Genomic DNA, 22,838 nt, shown 5'->3' with positions numbered 1-22,838 from the left:
TCTGTGAGTATAACAGAACTGATGTGGCAGTTGAAAGCCCGAGAAAAATCCAATCCGGAAGTGCCCCATATTTTGAAAGCGCTGCGTTCCAATGAGTCTCTATTGAGCTGTGAATGTGCTATCAACCAGCTTACGCTTTCTACGTATTCCCCAGGGTGTCTACAGCATTGTGACGTAGTTTTACGCATTTATGTTGAAGAATAGCCGTAGGCTATTACATTGCGTAAGTGGTCACATGATGGCTCCCAGGGTGACTCTCGCGTAAAATACAGAGGTAACCATTACTCCAATCGGTCCTACTGAAAAACTAATTGTCCCGACGGATATATTATCTAATAGATATTAGAAAAACACCTAGAGGATTGATTATAAACAACGTTTGCCATGTTTCTGTCGATATTATGGAGCTAATTTGGAATATATTTTTCGCTGTTTTCGTGAGTACAATTACCCGCCGATTTCTCAGCCAAACGTGAAGAACAAACGGAGCTATTTCGCCTACAAAAATAATATTTTGGGAAAAAAAGAACTTTGGCTATCTACCTAGGAGTCTCGTGAGTGAAAACATGCGAAGTTCATCAAAGGTAAACAATGTAATTTGAGTGCTTTTCTGATTTTCGTGACAAGATTGCCTGCTGCTAGCAAGGCATAATGCTATGCTAGTCTATGATAAACTTACAAAATCTGAGATGACAGGGTGATTAACAAAAGGCTAAGCTGTGTTCCAATATATTTCACTTGTGATTTTCATGAATAGGAAGATTTTCTAGGAAGATTTATGTCCGTTGCGTTAGGCGAATTAGTGTCAGGCGATGATTACGCTCCCGGACCTGGGATGGGGAGTCACAAGAAGTGACAACAAAATGTGGAAAAAGTCAAGGGGTATGAATACTTTCTGAAGGCACTGTATACCCACTTATTTTCTGTGGGCATTGCATATACTCACTTGGAGTTATATGCCGTACTGTATCAATTGTGTTGTACAAAAGAGATACTATGCAAAAAGTAGCCTACACAGACACAAATCATGTGAAATATTTAGCAGTATGGGTACCATATAATAGGTCTATATTATTCAGCACGACAGGCAGGTAATGTGGCTTGGCCGGCGCTGGCTGAGCCCGCGAAAGTTGGATAAAAGATTTCAGCATCCGGACAGTTCAGCACTCTGCTCTGTTCTCTGACTCCTGATATTCACATTCACAATGAGAGTTGTGCATCTATTAAAATTTCTACAGTTCTACAGTTTAGCATATTTATTTAACTTCTCAACTTCTTTAGATTCAGTCTATGGGTTTAGACCAGGACCCTGACTTGATCTGGTAGCAATCACAATTTCACCTATAGACACAAAATCACGTGGTAAAGTTATAACCCATAAATCTCCTTTAGCAAAATGCACAATAAAGAGATGAATCATCAGCGACTAGCGTCTAAGCCTTCAGCTGCTGTGAAGTGCAGGAACTCCTCGAGTATCCCATTCTCATGTAACGCACCACCATAAAATTCTGTTACGTTTCTTACTGCGTTTTTTAATTTTTTTATTTCCCCTTTATTTAACCAGGTAGGCAAGTTGAGAACAAGTTCTCCTTTACAATTGCGACCTGGCCAAGATAAAGCAAAGCAGTTCGACACATACAACAACACAGAGTTACACTTGGAGTAAAACAAACATACAGTCAATAATACAGTAGAAAAATAAGTCTATATACAATGTGAGCAAGTAAGGTGAGTTAAGGGAGGTAAAGGCAAAAAAAGCCATGGTGGCGAAGTAAATACAATATAGCAAGTAAAACACTGGAATGGTTAATTTGCAGGGCAAGAATGTGCAAAGTAGAGATATAAATAATGGGGTGCAAAGGAGCAAAATAAAGAAAGAAATACAGTAGGGGAAGTGGTAGTTGTTTGGGCTAAATTATAGATAGGCTATGTACAGGTGCAGTAATCTGTGAGCTGCTCTGGTTATCTAGTCCCTTAGCCTAACATATCAGCCATAAGCGCAAGGCCTATTCATTCTGGATATAATGGTGGATTTTGAATTGTACAAAATCATTTCACAAAGGGCGCCTTTTATTTGCCAGGCAGGCCTTTTGGGAATATATTGGCAAAATTAGAATATATACACTTCTCCATGAACAACGATTACACCACTGATGTCTGGGTATTTTTGCCGTATTTCTTTGAGGAATATGTTGTCCCAGTCACTTTTACTCAGGCCCAGGCACATGGTAATTTCTGCCTACGACTCTGCATGTTCCCTTCATGATTAGGATGGATCTGAATTTCAAACGGTCACGTAGTGTTTACAATCTCAAAATGTAAGCATTATTGTCTTCCTTGAAATTACAGTAACTAGTTGAATTATGAGTTCATTATAATAAAAAGTATGTTTCATATGAATGTCATCTCACCTGAGGTGTTAGATGCAGAGGAAGTCTAACTATTGGGGACACAGTTTTCCTGTTAGTCTTGTTACTTCTCTCTCTCTCTCTCTCTCTGCCACATTTAACAGAGCTGGGGCAGAAAGAGCAGGTGTGGACAGAAACTTGATTTTTAAAACAGGAAGTCTGTATTTTATCTCTGGGTTCTAGACTCAGAAAACACTATGCAGCTCGACTCGACTCAACTTGTATTTACCAATTCAGGAAGATTATGATTTCTGACAGCTATACAGCATGCAAACTGCATGGACAACCATTATGTACTTTTACACAGATCACGAATCACAAGCCCTTATGAAATTCACGTATGATTCACCAAATAGGCATGAATATAATGCCATTTTATAACGTGGGCATATGTTTTTTTTTTGTGACAGAAAAAAGTACTGTCTTAAAATATTCTGACTTAACATGTATAATGCTGTACATTGCTAGACATAGTGGAAATACCTCAGTCAGAGTCAGATTGTGACCTTGATGACAGCTGTGTGGTTCTGCCAGTGTTTAGAGCTTTGAAGAGGCACACAGTCTATTTATCTCTCGTTTTGTCATTCTGCTGAATCCATACTAATGGTTCTTCCATGACCTCCACTGCCATCTGTTGTTATACAGCTACTTTGGATAGAGCAGTACATTAATCGCACTGGATAATTTGCAAATGGCCCTCATCTACAGTTAATGGGTGGGGATTCACACCACACAGTGCAAAGGCAAATTACGATAATTAACTACTGAGTACTGGTTTTCATATGCTCGGCAGAATGAGCAAATAATTGATCGAGGTAGTATAAAATAAGGAAAACTACCGTTGTTCCTAACATGTCACCATGTACAAAAACCTGCCACCATTTACAATAACATATCACCATACACCAAAAACCTGTCCATGGGAGTTCAGAATAAATTATCCCCCTTGTATTTCTAAGCCAGAGCAGATATAACATATGATCTATCACTGGATTTATCTATTAGGTTAATCATTTATTTGTTATAGATGTGTTACAGGGTTCAATACAAGCCAATGAAACAGGTTGAAGTTTTCAACAGCACAGTGAGTTGCGACTGAGCATTGACTTTAAAGATACAGTGCACTCGGTAAGTATTCAGACCTTGACTTTTTCCAGACTTTGATATGTTACAGCCTTATTCTAAAATGCATTAAACTACTGCTTTTCCTCATCAATCTACACACAATACCCCATAATGACAAAGCAAAAACAGGTTTTTAGACATTTTTGCAAATTTATAAAAAAAAACTGAAATACCTTATTTACACAAGTATTCACACCCTTTGCTATGAGACTCAAAATTGATCTCAGGAGCATCCTGTTTCCATTGATCATCCTTGACATGTTTCCACAACTTGATTGGAGTCCACGTGTGGTAAATTCAATTTATTGGACATTATTTTGGGAAAGGCCTTTCTATATAAGGTCCCATAGCTGACAGTGCATGTCAGAGCAAAAATCAAGCCATGAGGTCAAAGGAATTGTCCGTAGAGCTCCGAGGCAGGATTGTGTCAAGGCACAGATCTAGGGAAGGGTACCAAAACATTTTTGCAGCGTTGAAGTTCCCCAAGAACACAGTGGCCTCCATCATTTTTAAATGGAAGAAATTTGGAACTCCCAAGGCTCTTTCTAGAGCCTTCCGCCCAGCCAAACTGAGCAATCGGAGGAGAAGGGCCTTGGTCAGGGAGGTGACCAAGAACCTGATGGTCACTCTGACAGAGCTCCAGAGTTCCTCTGTGGAGATGGGAGAAACTTCCAGAAGGACAAACATCTCTGCAGCACTCCACCAATCAGGCCTTTATGGTAGAGTGGCCAGACAGAAACGACTCCTCAGTAAAAAGCACATGACAGCCTGCTTGAACAGGCTTCTGAAGACTCTCAGACCATGTGAAACAAGATTCTCTGGCCTGATGAAACCAAGATTTAACTCTTCGGGCCTTTGGCCTGAATGCCAATCGTCACATTTGGAGGAACCTGGCACCATCGCTATGGTGAAGCATGGTGATAGCAGCATCATGCTGTGGGGATGTTTTTCAGCTGCATGGACTGGGAGACTAGTCAGGATCGAGGGAAAGATGAAGGGAGCAAAGTACAGAGAGATCTTTGATGAAACCTGCTCCAGAACGCTCAGGATCTCAGACTTGGGCGAAGGTTCACCTTCCAAACAGGACAACAACCCTAAGCACACAGCCAAAACAACGCAGGAGTGGCTTCGGGGCAAGTCTCTGAATGTCCTTGAGTGGCCCAGCCAGAGCCCGAACTTGAACCCGATCTAACATCTCTGGAGAGACCTGAAAATAGCTGCGCAGCGACGCTCCCCATCCAACCTGGCAGAGTTTGAGAGGATCTGCAGAGAAGAATGGGGAAACTCCCCAAATACAGGTGTGCCAAGCTTGTAGTGTCATATCCAAGAGTCGAGGCTGTAATCGCTGCCAAAGGTGCTTCAACAAGAACTGAGTAAAAGGTCTGAATACTTATGTAAATGTTATATCTATTTTTATAAATTTATCAATATTTTTATCAAAAATCTTAACAGTTTTTGCATTGTTATTATCGGGTATAGTTTGTCGATTAATGAGAATGAAAAACTACTTAATCAGTTTTAGAGTAAGACTGTAAGGTAACAAAATGTGGAAAATATCAAGGGGTCTGAATGCTATCCGATTGCACTGTAGATATTCCACGTGCACAAAGTGACACTGAACAATGTCACCACATCCTTAGGCATGGAGCAGAAACTGCTGCTGGGCCAATGTGTGACTTGTGACACTTGACTGTATGATACCGACCCACTAGGATGAGACATGTTTTATATCTTCAGTGAGGCATGATGATAACCTTTAACATGATCACTGAAAGCATATTATTCTCTCAGACAGATTGTCGGTTGAGTGCAGAACTGCCATTAGTCTTGACGGTACTGTCCTAACATTAGTTTTCATGACATAGATAGTTGACATTGAAAGCTTAAATGGTTAAAGGTAGGTTACTTATCCTGTAGGGTCTCATTCCCAGTACTGTCAACCTGTTGAATTCAATATTGAAATATCTGATCGAATGATACAGAAATATCTGAATCAGGAAATGCTTACTTAATACTTAATGCAAAGTATCTAATACTTCATGCAATGCACTGCATGAAAACTATTTAAATCGGGAAAGACTTATTGTGTAGTTGTTTTCCTAGTATGTATAGTTTCATGACAGAACTTAATCCCTATATGTACAGTGAATAAAATCACACTGAAAAACCTATTTGAGAGGTTTATACTGTATTTGTAACGTTTCTATTTCTATGTTAGTCTGTGCCCTAGTGTTCGTTTGTGAATGGCTCATCATGCCTGTTACACCTAAATGAGAAAGAGGACATTTATTTCTAAACCTCTGGGTGGCGCCATGTGGCTTTATTGAAGTTAACCCTAAATCAAATGCATCTGAATGTGTGAAACCACTTTAGAGCCACTGTAAAGAACCCCATTAAAACAAATGAGACTTCGATCATAACAGATGCATCATATTCTTCAGCGATCATTAAATGTAGCCAACTACACGCACCTCTCCACTTTAAGGTAGATTGAATGACGAAGATTTGCCAGGGTGTGAGGGGCTGGTGGTGCCACTTGGTGGAGCCCCAGACCTTTCCTGCATGCTACCCACCATTCATCCATCCCTGATCTCTCGTTCTGGATGGCAGTCACAACTAGCAACATCTGAAATATACACACTGTATCCTCTTTATGAACAGTCTCGTAAAGTACAGACTGAAGCAGATTGACTGTCTTCCTGGAGGACTCACTAACACGCTGTGGTTCTTATAGGTCCAATGCAGATTTTTTTTTTTTTTTTTTTATCTCAATAGCAAATCATTTCTGGGAAACAATTAAGTACCTTACTGTGACTGTTTCCAATTAAAATGGTAAAAAAATGAAACAAAAATGGATTCTTAGCAAAGATCATTTTTTCTAGCAAGAATTTAGCTATTTTTGCTATGTAGAACAAATAAAGGCTCTTAGGCTTTCCCCATAGAAGAACCATTTGAAGAACCTTTTTTGTTCCAAGTAGAACCCTTTGGGATCCCCTTTTTTCTAAGACTGTAGTACTGTCTGTGAGTAGTCTGAGTGGGGAGGGGAAAACTAGCTGTTATTGGCAGAGATGTTTGGAACTCTATTTTTACCACCTTGTGATGTCACCAGGCAGGCCAAAACTCCATCTCACCAAAACAGGCTGACATTTCAGGTGGTCTTTTCAAACAGATCTTACACCAACAGGGCATTATCATAATTTTCACAATTTCACAGTATTGTTCCAAGCTCTTGGTGTGGAAATATACTGTATATAAAACACAGGAAATCACGTTTTTGACTGCACTGTGTTTTTAAATATAACAACTCCCATAATTTATTACATTTAGCATCAGATAAGTCATCAGAGAAAATTTAAGCAATTGGCAGGTGGATACCAACACTTAACCTTCAGAATGTCCATAGGTCATTTGTGAAGCTGAAGATAGGAAATAAAGTAGATGGCTTTCAATTCATATTACGATTGGTAGATAATATGGCATGGACATTGTAATGAAGGCACGTGCTTGCCGGCCATGGTGTATCGATCATTTGTGTTACATGTTAGATGTAAAAAGATGTTTATTGTCTCTGCTCCATCAATACTGCAATCTAATGTGTTTGATATGGATGTTGATGCTGTGTTTCACTTAGAAAGCTTTGTGACCTACACATTCATCCCCCCCCCCCCCCCCCCACCCCCCTAAAAACAAGGACTAATGATAGACAAAGACGGTTGTCTCATTGTAAAGCAAATTGTTTTGCTGATGATCTCTTCTGTCATGAGTCAAAGTGTGACTAATAGCCAACTACAGACATGATTTACTGTATCTGTGTTGTCTGTAGCACTGAGAGGGTGTGCGTGTCTGTGTCTGTCTGTCTGCATTGATAACTGTAAAACAGTAATACTTTAATGACTAATATGAGATTGCTCTTCCGAATAGTACTCATGTGAATTATGGCTGTATACTGTGGTTTACATTAAGGAGGATTGGGCTACAGTAGGGTGTCAGTGAAAGTTCAGAAAGACTATAGCATTACTCATTATGATCGTACTTGTAGAATTACTAGTACTTTACAGCATGTCACTCCTAATTAGCTTTGTTGTATTGTATTAAGTCAAACCATGCTATCGAATAACATGATATTTTATTGTCTTGTGGATGACATTATCCCACAGTAAAGATTTTGATAACGAGCTACTTCCTCCCTCCCCTCCCATCCACTGGCACATGGCCCAGAGAGAAGCTTAGGATCGTCCGTAGAGCTCTGCACGTTTACAATGCTCACAACTAATTATAAATGTGGCTCAGCTTAGGCTTGTGTCCCAAATGGCACCCTATTCCCTATATGGGCCCTGGTCAGAAGTAGTGCACTATGCAGTGAATAGGGTGTCATTTGGGATGCAATTTAGGTCTGTTCTCAGTAAAAGCCCTGAGTAAGCCTAACATCTCTAACACAAAGGCAGTGACTGACCCATTGAAGTGTCTCACACAGCTGGCTGGTGTGTTTACGGACATATTGAATATCTCCCTATCCAAGTCTGCTGTCCCCACACGCTTCAAGGTGGCCACCATTGTTCCTGTACCCAAGAAGGCAAAGGTAACTGCAATAAATGACTGAATAAATTGCCCCGTAGCACTCACTTCTGTCATCATGAAGTGTTTTGAGAGACTAGTCAAGGATCATATCACTTCCAACTTACCTGTCACCCTAGACCCACTTAAATGTGCGTTCTGCCCCAATATGTCCACAGACAATGCAATCGCCATCACACTGCACACTACCCTATCCCACCTGGACAAGAGAAATACCTAAGTAAGAATGCTGTTCGTTGACTACAGCTCAGCATTCAACACCATAGTACCCTCCAAGCTCATCATTAAGCTTGAGGCCCATGGTCTCAACCCCGCGCTGTGCAATTGGGTCCTGGACTTCCTGACGGGCCGTCCCCAGGGGGTGAAGGTAGGAAATAGCATCTCCACTTCGCTGATCCTCAACACTGGAGCCCCACAAGGGTGCGTTCTCAGCCCCCTCTTGTACTCCTTGTTCATCCATGACTGCGTGGTCATGCACGCCTCCAACTCAATCATCAAGTTGCAGACGACTCAACAGCAGTAGGCTTAATTACCAACATCGACGAGACAGCCTATAGGGAAGAGGTGAGGGCTCTCGGAGTGTGGTGTCAAGAAGACAACCTCTCACTCAACATCAACAAAACAAAGGAGATGATCGTGGACTTCAGGAAACATCAGAGAGAGCACCCCCTATTCACATCTATGGGACAGCAGTGGAGAAGCTGGAAAGTTGGAGTACACATCACAGACAAACTGAAATGGTCCACCCACACAGACAGCGTGGTGAAGAAGGCGCAACCGCAACTCTTCAACCTCAGGAGGCTGAAGAAATGTTGCTTGTCACCTAAAACCCTTAAACTTTTACAGATGCACAATTGAGAGCATCCTGTCGGGCAGCATCACCGCCTGGTACGGAAACTGCACCCCCCATAACCACAGGGTTCTCCAGTGGGTGGTGCTTTTGTCACGACTTCCGCCGAAGTCGGCTCCTCTCCTTGTTCGGGCGGCGTTCGGCGGTCGAAGTCACTGGCTTTCTAGCCATCGCCGCTCCATTTTCCATTGTTCCATTTGTTTTGTCTTGTTCCCTGCACACCTGGTTTTCATTCCCTAATCACACTGCATGCATTTATTCCTCTGTTCCCCTCCATGTCTTTGTGTGAAATTGTTTTGTGTTCCGTGTTTTATGTGACGCGCTAGGCTGGTTTTCATTGTACCGTGGCTATTCCACGTAGTATGTTTCTTTGTAAACATTTAGCATTTGTGACTGTTTTGCGCTTTGCACTTTTGCCTATTTGTGCTGGAGGTTTTACGCAGCTGCGTTCATCTGCTGTTTGCTCCTGCCTAAATAAAGTGTGCGCCTGTTCACAACTCTCTGCTCTCATGCACCTGACTTCTCTGCTGCCAATGACTGGAATGAACTACAAAAATCTCTGAAACTGGAAACACTTATCTCCCTCACTAGCTTTAAGCACCAGCTGTCAGAGCAGCTCACAGATTACTGCACCTGTACATAGCCCATCTATAATTTAGCCCAAACAACTACCTCTCCCCCTACTGTATTTATTTATTTTGCTCCTTTCCACCCCATTATTTATATCTCTACCTTGCACATTCTTCCACTGCAAATCTACCATTCCAGTGTTTTACTTGATATATTGTATTTACTTTGCCACCATGGCCTATTTATTGCCTTTACCTCCCTTATCTCACCTCATTTTCTCACATTGTATATATACTTATGTTTCTACTGTATTATTGACTGTATGTTTGTTTTACTCCATGTGTAACTCTGTGTTGTTGTATGTGTCGAACTGCTTTGCTTTATCTTGTCCAGGTCGCAATTGTAAATGAGAACTTGTTCTCAACTTGCCTACCTGGTTAAATAAAAGGTGAAATAAAAAAATAAAAATGAAATCTCATATGTACAGTATATACTATATTTTATACCATCTTTTGCATCTTGCCTATGCCGGTCTGTCATTGCTCATCCATATATTTATATGTACATATTGTTATTCCATTCCTTGACTTTGATTTGTGTGTATTATGTAGTTGTTGTGGAATTGTTAGATTACTTGTTAGATATCGCTGCACTGTCAGAAATAGAAGCACAAGCATTTCGCTACACTCGCGATAACATCTGCTAACCATGTGTATACAATTTGATTTGATCCTCTGTGCCTGATATCCTGATTACCAGAGATCAAACACACCTCTAAACACATGCTAAGAAAAAAAGGGACGGGATGAAAAATGAAAAAAGTTTGTCAGACGTGAGACATCTTGGAAGTTATTTTGGATGTGGGAATCTCAGTCTCTCCGTCTCTCTGTCTCTCTATCTCTGTCTCTCTGTCTCTCTCTCTCCAGCACCATGACATTTTCTGCAATACAAGGATGCAAAAAAGACTTGAATGTTCTTATCACTGTATATTTACTATTCTGTATCCTCATATTGTTCCTTGGAAGCTACTATAGCGTAGAGAACAAAAACACAGCGCTATCTGATTGAAGAATTGAATTTTGCCATGAAGTTCATAATCTGAGTCGATAAAGTTTTGTGACAACTTCTGTAATCATTTTCCCACAGCCAATCACCATGGGAGGTTAATTGTTTTAAAGACTTGTTCCTCATCTGCATTCTACTGTCCTACCTCTCACCTCCTGTTTCTTTCGACACACCTGCCTTGGATTTCAAAAGTATTTCCTGGAAATGGTAGTTAGAAATAGCCTGTATGGTCATACATAATTCCCTAAAATGTTACTGTTTTCATTTGAAACCATCTGTCTGCTTAGGATGATTAAAGAACTGTAATTGTAATGGTCGTGTATGTGTTACAGTAGCTCTCTGTTCTATTAGGCTGGATAGCCAGGTGACGATGTGGTGCATAACCAGGTGACGGTGTGCTGCATAGCCAGGTGACGATGTTGTGCATAACCAGGTGACGATGTGGTGCATAACCAGGTGACGGTGTGGTGCATAGCCAGGTGACGATGTGGTGCATAACCAGGTGACTATGTGGTGCATAGCCAGGTGACGGTGTGGTGCATAACCAGGTGACGGTGTGGTGCATAACCAGGTGACAATGTGGTGCATAACCAGGTGACGATGTTGTGTATAACCAGGTGACGGAGTGGTGCATAGCCAGGTGACGATGTTGTGTATAACCAGGTGACGGAGTGGTGCATAGCCAGGTGACGATGTGGTGACTAACCAGATGACGGTGTGGTGCATAACCAGGTGACGGTGTGGTGCATAACCAGGTGACGGTGTGGTGCATAACCGGGTGACGGTGTGGTGCATAGTCAGGTGACAATGTGGTGCATAACCAGGTGACGGTGTGGTGCATAGCCAGGTGACGATGTGGTGCATAACCAGGTGACGGGGTGGTGCATAGCCAGTTGACGGTGTGGTGCATAACCAGGTGATGGTGTGGTGCATAACCAGGTGACGGTGTGGTGCATAGTCAGGTGACAGTGTGGTGCATAACCAGGTGACGGTGTGGTGCATAGTCAGGTGACGGTGTGGTGCATAACCAGAGTCTGCTAGTGCTCTGTCCTTCGTAGGGAGAGGAAGGGGTGGCCAATATGATTTCTTTCTCTTTTTATTTTCAGCTCCACTTTGATGTAGTATAGGAGCTGGTTCAAAGAGTAGATCAATACCTCTGTCTGTGGCCAGCAGTGCTGGGATGAGTTTCTAGACACAGTTGTTGACTTTCATTATGTTTTAAATTAGCAAGATGAATGATGGTGGTCTACATCACTCCTACATCACTCATTCACATGCTTTTCATTTTTCAAAAATGCAGTGGTGTATGATTTATGTGTTACTTGTCGATACAACAACCAGAGATGATTTTGATAATAGACCGTATGTAGGTTTGTTGTGATGTGTAGCCAACCCACAATAATACATGTATTGCTTTTTTCATTCTGAGAGGTTGCCACAGTCATTGTTACCAGAATGCACAGTACCACCATTTTGTGAAGCTACAGCATTATGTTTGAAAGTGCAGATGAAAGATGAATGGACATGGGCACCTTCCTGTATGTCCCTGTCAAAAGACAAACACTTGTTTTTGCACAAGCCTATAATCTTGGCAATGATTACAAACTGTTATGCTTTGCTTTTGGGCGTTTTACTTCTGATGACTTTGGTAATGGTGCCACAATTGTCAGGCAGAAATAATTGGACTGGGAGCCAGGTTTATCAACATCCCAAAAGCATGAATTCTGAATGGTACGGTTTGTCTGAGCTGAGCTCCAACAATCCCAATGAAAAATACCCCTTCAGGACATTTGTCTAGCGTTTCAGCTTGGTCAAGCTCTGATGGAAGTTTCCTCTCTTTCTTCCTGTTCCCTAATGTTTTCCTGGATGCACCAATGTTGTTCTTACATGGTCTCTCATAATTGGCACAATTTTATAGTGAGGCAGACCCACTGGGAATGAACGGTACAGGAGCAGAGACAAGGAAACAGATGGAACACAAATTAAATGTTAATGCTTTCCAATCTCTCACTCTGGATCTGGGTTTGGCCAGCTCAAAGTGAGTACATCAAGTACAATGCCTGTGTTCATTTGCTGTAGCAAGGCTGGGTGTAGTAGACTCCAAAGACTAAAACACTTCTTCTTGGAGATTGTGCACTCATCTCAGTTATGATGTTTCACAGTTGGGTTTTCTGAAATGAGTAAAAAGTATTTGAACTAAAACACATTTTTATTGGAAAGCACATTTGTTTTTGATTATTACTCCTTGTATCAGTGATGGTAGCAGTCATTTATTTCTCAATTCTTGTTTCACAAATAGACCGCTTTAATAATATTCTGGTATGGTAGATTCAGCTGAGCCATGGTGCCCATGCTCAACAGTTAATTCACATGCTCCACCATATCACCGATGACAGTATAAAAGGTTTTTCTGGTTGGAACACCGCATTAGGGTGAGGACCACTCCCCCTCCTTATTCACGCTGCCAGCCTGCCTCTCCTTTCTCAGACTTTCCATGCTGCATGTCACATAAGGAAAAGGCACATGATGAAACATCAAGCTGAGCCGTGCAGGAACTCTACAGTTCGTGGGCGGCTTTGTCAATGTGGAGAGGTGAGGGAGGGAGCCACACTCCGCTGGTGTGTGTGTGTGTGTGGCTGAGATTGGCAGGGACACATTTTCTGGTATGCTCACAAAACCCTCATCATAAAAGCCCATGCGACAATGTGCACATATTTCATTGTGTCCATGTGTTGCACAAGTAACAACTGCACGTAATCTTGTCATACGTGATAGCCTTATAATCACGAGAGTCCGATACCATACCAATTTTAGGGAGGCAAAAGTAATCAGTTACTGATATATCTGCCGATAAACAGTATTGTTTTTTAGAGGTGAAAAACATACTTAAAAAAAAGAAATATAAATATATACAGCATATGGTACATATATATATATATATATATATATATATATATAGCTTGATGATGAGCTGGTTATTTGAATGGGCTACAGAGCTGGGGTAGTCACTTAAAAAGAATGTATATATATCATGTATTGTGCTTCAAAGGATGAACAGATGCTCTATATCAGGGTATCCCCAAACTAGCAATACACAGCTGATTCAAATAATCAAAGCTTGATGATGAGCTGGTTATTTGAATGGGGTACAGAGCTGGGGTAGTAATTTTAAAATGACGTTGAACACTATTATTGCACACAGAGTGAGTCCATGCATTATTATGTGGCTTGTTAAAGCACATTTATTTAGGCTTGCCATAAAAAAAAGAAGGTTGAAAACATTTCAGCTTACATTTGTTATGAATTTATAAAGATTTCCAAAAACATAATTCCACCTTGACATTATGGGGTATTGTGTGTAGATCAGTGACACAATTCTAAATTCAGACTGTAAAACAATAAAATGTGGAAAAGTCAATGCCTTTCTGAAGGCACTGTACGTGAGAATGTGATGAGGACAGGGCTGCTTTCTTGGTGAAGTGCACTTTTGATTATTTCATTATTCAAATAAGCTGGCTGTGGCAAGATACTCATGTAAACCACCATTCCTACTCTCTCTCACGTTCTGAGCTAGGGCTGAATGATGTTCAATGAGCAACAGGAGAGCGCCCTCTTCGGGCAACCATTGATAATTTCAAAAAATTACTGCAATTGAGCATACATATTTGTTTAGTCTAAGTATATAATATTGGAGCGTTATCTCTGGAATAGCGACCTATACAAATATTTCTGTGAAAGGCCACTAGTGGCTGACAATATCGGTCAACCGATTTATCGGTCGGGCTCTAATTACCACCAAATTAGCGGTTGCAGGCAATAATTGCCACATTTTGAACGTATGAGATGATGAAGCCCACAAAGGGTATTAAAAAACACCATTCAAAATGGACATTCCCAAGAAATGATCATAATGATCCCATGCAGTCAGAGTAAAATCCCAGCAACCTGGATAGCGCACCGGCAACACTGATTGATTGAAATCATGCAGTAAGTGGTCGGTGAAAGCCCTGGTGCCATGAAAATCCTGCTGGTACACCATCCCCATCAAAATAGACCAATCAGGCCCTGGCCACTCGACAGCCTGCTGCTCAATGGAAAGCTCAATTCAAAGTCCAGACAAGTAGGGAACATTGGTAGTCACATTGTACTCTCTGATAAACTACCTCCCATATTTTGTTTTGACAGTTCAATTTACTGCTGTTTCTTCTTGCGATTATTCCCTGTTTTATAACATTGTTAAAATACAATTTATGAATGATAGCCTGTGAAATCCCATATAAATCACGTTTAAACAAGAATCGTTGAGCGATTCATTGTGAGGCCGATATGGAATTTATACTGTCTGAAAGTGCAATGATACATTTCTGCTACAGCAGACTGGTCTGATGGAAGCTTCTGCATTATTGATTATCTTCAATGTGAAATGGTCTTGTGACTGTTGATGTTGTGCTTCCATTCACAAACACAAGGAAAGTGAGTACTATCCTCTCATTGTTGTTAGTAAAGTGTCTTTATTATTAAACAAACATGTTCCTCACGGCTGTTAGTAAAGTGAGTTTACTATTCTCTCATGGCTGTTAGTAGTTAGGGTTGCACTTCACACTAATCTAGGGACATGGGACAATTTCCCTTTGGCTAGAGATCCACCGTCCTTGGCCAACATAATTTGAGATAGCCCCAGGTCACTGGCCTACTCCCCTTAGCATTAGCTGAACAGTTGGTGCATTCAGTAAATGAGGGCAGGATTACCAAGGTCATACTATACCTACCTTAGAGTGTTTACGTTGAATTTGAACAAATATCTATTCTAAATTGAACTATGTTACTAGAAGTAAAACATTTGTAACATATAAACAATGTTTATACCTGTAGCATGAAATACACAGTTTAAATAATTTACTCTGAATTCAGAATTGATTAGATCAACCAAAAGTTTAACCCAACAACATATGAACAACACAACATCAGATAGCTTCTTGAGCCAAAGGCATAAGGGTATTGTCTTGGAAAGCTTTTTGGACCTGCCTATCTGCTCTGACAGGCTTATTGACCGGAACCATAATTTTAATCATTCAATCTATGATAGCAGCAGTTGGTGTCAGGTGAAAAACAAGGGACTTAATCGCTACTTTCAAATGGAAGCCTGTCCACCAGCTGTGGCTTCTGGATCCATGTGTATTGACATTGACAGCAGTAATATTGTTTACAGGCTAGTGGTGCCTGCGGTGGCCTGTCAGCTTTCATTCCTCTTGTCAAGGACACGTTACTGTATATCGGGCTAGTCTACCTAAAAATCTGACTTTTAAGCACAGTGAGAATATCATCATCACCTTTGTTAACATCCCAAACATCAGGTCATTAGCACAAAAGGAGTGTTTTCGAGTTTCATTTCCAAATCTTTGTAACATTTTAGTATGAGCCAAATACCTGTGCGTGTGTGTGTGTGTGTGTGTGTGCGTGTGTTAATGCGTGTGTGTGCGTGTGTGTGTGTGTTCTGTGTGTCTATAGCATCGTGTGTTTCTGTTTCACACATGTTGGAACATCAGCCATGTGATATGCACATCGATATTTTCAACCTGATGGCTCTGCTGAGTTGGCTGTTGGACACACTGCACCTTAGCTAGTGTTTCATCTAGATGCCATTCCCCCTCATATGATGTCTGGCACAATTACATTCATGTTAATCAAACCAGTCTGGCTAGCAGTAGGACCAGATTTGATTGTGTTTTTGTCTTTTGCCAAAAATGTATTAGCTAATACTAACTCAGGAAAAGTTGTGTCCCGAATGTCCTAAGATGACATCATTGCATAACATCCTTAGTTCATTGATACATTGCCCTTGGCATATTTCATGATATCTTGCAGCATCCCACATTTCTCTCTTTTGCATCATCTGGCAAAAACATGGGTACCATCATGAAAATGTGTCTGAATGATTTAGTTTTGGTTTTAGATAATCAAACAGTTAAATAGAAAATATGAATGAAATGTTACAGCCACTCCCTTTTATTTGTCTTTTAGAGTTATTTAAGTGATAATGCCCTCAAAATGTCGGCGAGAGACAAACAGCAACGTTTATACAATCTACAAAGTTTGTACAAATCAACTAAATGTTAGTCTAAAAGAAATGTGAGATAAGGTCTAGATGCTTTTTAGAGTGGAGATCAGGTTTATAAATTGCTTGGCTGGGGTGATGAGACAGTGGATTGCGTAGTCAGATGGAACAGAGTAAATAGCCGTTTTAACGTCATAGTTTTAGCTGGTGGTAACTTGTGGACTATAAACTGGGTGATTCTAGCCCTGAATGCTTATCAGCCATGGTATATTGGCCATATACCACACCCCCTCGTGCCTTATTGCTTAAATAGACACCATCTGGAATGCTGTTTTAACCAATCAGGATTAGACCCACTTGTTGTATAATCAATCATAATGTAGCTCTAACTCACCATCTTGATTAGTTCACGTGGCACAGGATAATTTATAGACACAGGTTAGGAATAAGTAATCAATATGATGAACATCGAATTCTTATCCTTACTTTGGTCCCCCTCCCACTAAGAAACGTCCTTGTTTCATACATTTAAAATAGACACTATACTTGTTTAGGAAGAAAATATTGGAATAAGTCAATGTGTTAACATAAATAGGTTTCGGGGCTCCCGAGTGGTGCAGCGATCTAAGACACTGCTTCTCAGTGCTGCAGGCATCACTACAGACCCTGGTTCAATCCCAGGCTGTATCACAACCAACCGGGGTTGGGCGTCTCATAGGGCGGCCCAGTGTCGTCTGGGTTAAGGGAAAGTTTGGCCGGGATAGGCCGTCATAAATAAGATGTAAGATGTATGTAAATAAATAAGAATGTCTTCTTAATTGACTTGCCTAGTTAAATAAAGGTTGAATAAATTCAATTAAAGCATCTCCAGGCCTCCATGCAAACAAGCCGCTGATGCGGACCTTTGGAACATCTACATTTAAAAAATCAATTTAATTTCCACCATCACAATAAATCCGTTATGTATTTTAGTCAGGTCTAAAGAAACACTATATGAAGAAAATTAATTTTAGAAGAACAGAATATGAGTTGGCCTACTGTAGGCCTATGTTATCTGGCAATGCTCCATGCCATAGGCCGTAGCTGACAAAATATGCTTATAAGTCTCATGCCATGATTCTATTTTATCAGATTTTATAGAAAGAAGAATACAGTTGAACTTACCTGAATCAAATCAAGATATTTTTCCCATTATGGAGCATGTGAAGTGGCTATGGTGAGCATAAAAGTGATCATTTGAAACAGGTATATGCTAGATTGAGTTATTTGGCAACTTCGGTTGTGAATGATACAAACGTTAAAATATCTTAAAAATAAAAAGATATATGTGGGCTGCATGGTGCGACGATAGCCTATTGATGATTTGAGGAAGTAGGAAAAAAAGCTTCTGCTCTGTTCCTTGTCTCAGGCTGTTCTCTCATCAAGTGATATTTTCACCCACCAGACCATTCTCAATTGATCTTGTTTTTACTAATATGTGGAATTTGTTTAAATTTGAATGGCCCATTATCAAATGGTCAGGAACAGGGACAGGGGAAAAAGACAGGAGAGAAATAAATATAAGAACACTTACTTCACTCGAAGCATCAACCACTGTTTGAGGAGAATGCTTTCCCTGCCCGACAGGTGATTTTCCTCCCAAACTCTGTATGCCATGGGCTCTCCAACCATGTTCCTGAAGCTACCCAGTGCTTAATTTGGGAAACCAAGTGAATCTATTCGGGAACATCAATAGTAACATGTTTTCACAAGGAAACATATTTCACAAAACTGTTGACAGCCTGTCTGCACGCTTCAGAAAGGAATAAAGGAGAGAGAGGAGGAGATGGAAACGCATGGTTGTGAGAGATTCTGTATAGCTATAGGTAATGTGTCACCCAATTAATTATATAAAATATAAAAACAAATCCCTATTCCTAGGCTACTAAAAATCAAATATAAATTCACTAATTGTAGGCTAACTGTAAGCCGCCCGGCACAATCAATGAACAAACAGCATCGCCTAGGGTTGGCTATACCTTCTCACCCAGACTCATGGATAAGGTAACCAGTCCATCCAGTACACTCAACGGTGATTACTCAAATTGTTTTCATTTTGGAGTATAGGCTAGACCAGTGGTTCCCAAACTTTTTATAATCCCGTACCCCTTCAAACATTCAACCTCCAGCTGCGTACCCCCTCTAGCACCAGGGTCAGCTCACTCTCAAATGTTGTTTTTTGCCATCATTGTAAGCCTGCCACACACACACACACACACTATACAATACAGTTATTAAACACAAGAATGAGTGTGAGTTGTCACAACCCGGCTTGTGGGAAGTGATAAAGAGCTCTTAAAGGACCAGGGCAAAAATAATCATCAACAATTTTGCTCTTTATTTAGCCATCTTACATATAAAACCTTATTTGTTCATCAAAAAGTGTGAATTACTCACCACAGGTTAATGAGAAGGGTGTGCTTGAAAGGATGCACATAACTCTGCAATGTTGGGTTGTATTAGAGAGAGAGAGAGAGAGAGTCTCAGTCTTAAATCATTTCCCATACACAGTCTGTTCCTGTATTCATGCTAGTGAGGGCCGAGAATCCACTCTCACATTGGTAAATGGTTGCAAAGGGCATCAGTGTCTTAACAGCGCGACTTGCCAAGGCAAGAAACTCTGAGTGCAGCCCAATCCAGAAATCTGGCAGTGGCTTCTGATTAAATTTAATTTTCACAGATCTGCTTGTTGCAATTCCGATGAGGCTCTTTGTTCAGATATCGGTAAGTGGACTGGAGGCAGGGCCTGAAAGGGATAACGAATCCAGTTGTTTGTGTCGTCTGTTTTGGGAAAGTACCTGCACAATTGCGCAACCAGGTCACTCAGGTGCTTCGCTATATCACATTTGACATTTTCTGTAAGCTTGAGTTCATTTGCACACAAAAAATCAAACAATGATGGAAAGACCTGTGTGTTGTCCAGACAGAAAATAGCTCCAACTTCTTAATCATAGCCTCAAATATGTCCCGCACATTGAATGTATAGTTGAAGTCAGAAGTTTACAAACACTTAGGTTGGAGTCATTAAAACTTGTTTTTCAACCTCTCCACAAATTTGTTGTTAACAAACTATAGTTTTGGCAAGTCGGTTAGGACAATTGGAGGTGTACCTGTGGATGTACTTCAAACTCAGTGCCTCTTTGCTTAACATCATGGGAAAATCAAAAGAAATCTGCCAAGACCTCAGAAAAATAATTGTAGACCTTCACAAGGCTGGTTCATCCTTGGGTGCAATTTCCAAATGCCTGAAGGTACCACATTCATCTGTACAAACAATAGTACGCAAGTATAAACACCATGGGACCACAAAGCCGTTATACTGCTCAGGAAGGAGACGCGTTCTGTCTCCTAGAGATGAATGTACTTTGGTGCGAAAAGTACAAATCAATCCCAGAACAACAGCAAAGGACCTTGTGAAGATGCTGGAGGAAACAGGTATAAAAGTATCTAAATCCACAGAAAAACGAGTCCTATATCGATATAACCTGAAAGGCCGCTCAGCAAGTAAGAAGCCACTGCTCCAAAACCACCATAAAAAGCCAGACTACGGTTTGCAACTACACATGGGGACAAAGATCATACTTTTTGGAGAAATGTCCTCTGGTCTGATGAAACAAATATAGAACTGTTGGCCATAATGACCATCGTTATGTTTGGAGGAAAAAGGGGGAGGTTTGCAAGCAGAAGATACCATGCCAACCGTGAAGCACGGGTGTGGCAGCATCATGTTGTGGGTTGTGCTTTGCTGCAGGAGGGAGTGGTGCACTTCATAAATAGATGGCGTCATGAGGATGGAAAATTCTGTGGATATATTGAAGCAACATCTCAGGACATCAGTCAGGAAGTTATAGCTTGGTCGCAAATGGCTCTTCCAAATGGACAATGACCCCAAGCATACTTCCAAAGTTGTGGCAAAATGGCTTAAGGACAACAAAGTCAAGGTAATGGAGTGACCATCACAAAGCCCTGATCTCAATCCTATAGAAAATGTGTTGGCAGAACTGAAAAAGCATGTGCGAGCAAGGAGGCCTACAAACCTGACTCAGTTGCACCAGCTCTGTCAGGAGGAATGGCCCAAAATTCACCCAACTTATTATGTATGGGAAGCTTGTGGAAGGCTACCCGAAACGTTTGGTTCCAAGTTAAACAATTTAAAGGCAATGCTACCAAATACCAATTGAGTGTATGTAAACCTCTGACACACTGGGAATGTGATGAAAGAAATAAAAGCTGAAATCAATAATTCTCCCTGCTGTTATTCTGACATGTCACATTCTTGAAATAAAGTGGTAATCCTAACTGACCTAAAATAGGGAATTTTTACTAGGATTAAATGTCAGGAATTGTGAATAACGGAGTTTAAATGTATTTGGCTAAGGTGTAAGTAAACTTCCAATTTTAACTGTTGATTTGTTGCACCTAGTCGCATCCATGTATTAATGGGTAATGATGTTTCAGACAAGTGGACAGTTCAGTAGTACTCACTGATGGAGATGACGGTGCAAATAAGAACAATGTGGTGCTCTGCTCCTTCTGTATGCTAGCTAACATTTAGACACTTGTTCTTTGGTCCAGTGATAACTTCAGCAGATTTTTGGTTCCGCAGTTGTAAAACAAAAAAAGTGCACTGCTGCCACCAATTTTAAGCGCAGTTTGGAGGGTTCGGAGAGTGGACCATCAGCTATAGAAAATATTTGCTTCATCCTGCAACAAGCCATTGTTTACACAGATCTTTGTAAAAAATGGCTCGTTGTGGGACAAAGGAAAGATGAGATTAGGACACAAGACAGCATATGGAGCGCACTTTATTCCCGGACATGCAACCACCATCTTTAGATTAGTTCACAAGACACAGGTTAATTTATAGACATGTCAGGCATTAGTAATGAATGATGAACATCCAATTCTCATCCTTACAATAACAACAAGGATGTACTATATCATTTAAGTCCAGTCTAACTACCTGAGAGGGTGTAATATTACATCAGCTGTCTCTGGTGCTCCTGCTCAAGGTAAAGAAGGAACTAATTCCAAGGACAGCCTCTGTTGTCACCAGAAGTACCAGAGTTATACAATTATCTCCTCACTTTGTTAAAAGCAATTGAAAAACATGCTAATACTACCAGGCCCAAGGTTGAATATTAGAATGTGTCATCCTTGACCTGGAAACTCAGCAGTGCTCACTTACCAGCCCGCAGGGCTGCAGGGATTGGCACCCCACCGCATTGCCCTAGCCCCTCCATGCCCTTAGCAGGGGGATTGTTGCATTAAGAGAACTGCCTCTCAGCTTGGATCACACTGTTATAGTTAAGAACAGAAAACAAAAATGTCAAGGAGAATAGAAGTTGCCATGTTTTAGAAACCTCTCGAGAATCTGCGATTGATTGAGCAAGTGGGCACTGCAGGAAACAGTCTTCTGAAAAATAATGTGCAAAGAGTGATGATGTTTTGTTGTAATGAGCGTCTTTTAAAGTTAAATGTGAAATACTTCTGACAATAAATGTTTTTTTCCCATCATGCTAATCTATAAGTATTCTATCACTTTGTGCGCCCTCTCAAACACTGGTTCAAAATGTGCAGTGGACAAACCTCAGAGTCACGTCCCTCGACCTCGCCCTTGCCCAATTTCAAATCTGATTGTTGTGTTGTGTACGTTTATTATGTGGGCCTACTAGTGATCAACAGTTGTATTGCAGCGAGCGTGGGAGACATTTTTTAGGATGTGCACAATTTTAGCCAATTAAAAGTTCCTCTCTTACCAACATGTCTTTCACCTGACATATATTGACATTTTTGCTCCGGTTGCTTTCTTACCTCAGCAAATATCAGCTCCACTGTTGTCATGAAAGCTAAAACCAGTCAATTACACAAATGTTTGTGCTGTAGGACAATAAGACATTTCCCTCCTTTGCCTGTCTAACTACTTCTCTTCTCTCCTCTCTGTCGTCCACATCAGTCAGCCTGTCAGAATAACAATGATTCCGGTTTGATTTCAACCCTGGTAGCCTGCCAATATGTATTGGCAAGTATATAAATCACTCGCTGGTCAGTTAGATGAGGGGTTTGCAGTCAGTTTCTCTAAAGGGCTATTGATCTTGTGGACAGGTCTTTGCCAATCCACCTGCACCTCACTGTCTATAGTTAGCAAAAG

Source organism: Oncorhynchus clarkii, chromosome 20 (genome assembly GCF_045791955.1).
Source record: "Oncorhynchus clarkii lewisi isolate Uvic-CL-2024 chromosome 20, UVic_Ocla_1.0, whole genome shotgun sequence".
NCBI classification, from domain to species: Eukaryota; Metazoa; Chordata; class Actinopteri; order Salmoniformes; family Salmonidae; genus Oncorhynchus; species Oncorhynchus clarkii.
Note: the sequence above shows the minus strand (reverse complement) of the source record.